Raw genomic sequence first — 2210 nt, 5'->3', positions numbered from 1 at the left:
GGAGGGGAGAACAGGTGGAACACACGGGATTTTTAGGGCAGTGACACCACTCTGTATCATATTATATTAGGGCATACATGTCAGCATACATTTTCTAAAACCCAAAGAACATCCCAATAGTGAACCCTAATGTAAGCTATGGACTTGGAGTGGCAATAATGTGTCCACATAGGTTCACTGATAATAATAAATGTACTAAGGTGCAGAATTTTGATAGTAGGAAAGGCTGTATGTTTGAGGGCACAGAGGATATATGTACAGAATCTCTGTACCTTCTGTTCAATTTTGCTGTGAATCTGAAACCACTCTGAAAAATAAAATCTATTAATATTTTTAGTAACAAACTATAGAAATGATCCCTGAAAGTATGATCTTGTTATTATCATAATTTTTTAAATAAGGAACACAAACCTGACAAAAGGTAACCAACAAGAGAAAAATATCATTTCCCACCAAAAGGAACCAGTACTCATTGGACAGATGGTTGATTCCAGTTCTGAATCAGGAAATTTACTGATGAGCATTTTGTCAGCCAGAAAGCCAAGAAATTATCAAAGGCTACTATGGTCTTGTCAAAGAGACTCAGGTGTCAACTTGGCCTATTGACTTGGGCCTTTGAACATCAATACAGGTATTAACCACAATGGATTGACACAAATCCAATATATTCAAATTTGTAAATTCAATAATTAATAAACTTCACTGATCATCATTTTCTTGATAATGGACTATACATCAGGGAAAGCAGATAATTGATATTGAGAAAGTTTACTTTAGGAAAATCTTCCATCTACTAAAAAATAAAGAAATGATGACATTTTCACTATTTTATAATCCCTAATAAATTAATTTCTATAAACAGTAATCCTCAATGACTACTAACATCACTGAGAGTGAGACAGACAGACATTATGTACATATTCAGAGAATTATACCTATGAAGAACTCTCAATAAAAAATATCAAGCCCAAATCTATCAATATCTAACTACTAATTAGTAAGAAATTAAAGGGATGGAGGACCATGTTAAATGGTACCATGGAAATGTAAGCAGAATAGGGGGAGTAGGGTTTCTGTAGGAAAAACCAATTAGTATCTTTCTTCAATAGCCATCCCAAAGAGAAGAGAAGGAGAGAGAGGAAGAGAGAGATAAGAAAAGACTGGGGGGAGAGAGACAGGGAGGAAGAAAAATTGCAAATAAAATAGGAAAGAAACCTACATATAAAAAGAAAATAAGGGGCACTTGGGTGGCTCAGGTGACCTGACCTTCGGCTCAGGTCATGATCCCAGAGTCCTGGAATTAAGCCCTGCATTGGGCTCTCCGCTTGGTGGGGAGCCTGCTTCCCCTTCTTTTTCTGCCTGCTGCTCTGCCTACTTGTGATTTCTTTCTCTGTCAAATAAATAAATAAAATCTTTTGGGAGGGAGACAAACCATAAGTGACTCTTAATCTCACAAAACAAACTGAGGGTTGCTGGGGGGAGGGGGTTTGGGAGAAGGGGGTGGGATTATGGACATTGGGGACGGTATGTGCTTTGGTGAGTGCTGTGAAGTGTGTAAACCTGGTGATTCACAGACCTGTACCCCTGGGGATAAAAATATATGTTTATAAAAAATAAAAAATATAAAAAAATATATATATGATGATTTTTTTCTAGAAAACAAGGAAATGAAATTAATAAACAGAATTAGGGGTCCATGTATGAACAATGGTCATGATGGTCATAAGACTGAAAAATACCAGTAAGAATATTTTTCCCTGCAACATTTAAGCTGTAGGAATATATTTTATATTAAGGAAAAAAATTGGATTTAGGGGCGCCTGGGTGGCTCAGAGGGTTAAAGCCTCTGCCTTCGGCTCAAGTCGTGATCCCAGGGTTCTGGGTTCGAGCCCCACATCAGGCTCTCCACTCAGCAGGGAGCCTGCTTCCCCCTCTCTCTCTGCCTGCCTCTCTGCCTACTTGTGATCTCTGTCTTTCAAATAAATAAGTAAAATCTTTAAAAAAATATATGATGAAGAAGATGGGATTGGGAGGGAGACAAAACATAAGTGACTCTTAATCTCACAAAACAAACTGAGGGTTGCTGGGAGGGAGGGGGTTTGGGAGAAGGGGGTGGGATTATGGACATTGGGGAGGGTATGTGCTTTGGTGAGTGCTGTGAAGTGTGTAAACCTGGTGATTCACAGACCTGTACCCCTGGGGATAAAAAT

The 2210-nt window shown here is 38.5% G+C and overlaps 1 pseudogene; it reads right to left on the bottom strand.

The window, feature by feature from the left end:
• Positions 1–302: 302 nt before the first annotated feature.
• On the bottom strand, positions 303–375 carry LOC132014640 (small nucleolar RNA U3; annotated as a pseudogene).
• Between the last annotated feature and the right edge of the window lie 1835 nt (positions 376–2210).

Source organism: Mustela nigripes, chromosome 3 (genome assembly GCF_022355385.1).
Source record: "Mustela nigripes isolate SB6536 chromosome 3, MUSNIG.SB6536, whole genome shotgun sequence".
NCBI classification, from domain to species: domain Eukaryota; kingdom Metazoa; phylum Chordata; class Mammalia; order Carnivora; family Mustelidae; genus Mustela; species Mustela nigripes.
The sequence above is the reverse complement of the archived record's forward strand: the minus strand, read 5'-3'. Positions and strand labels throughout refer to the sequence as shown.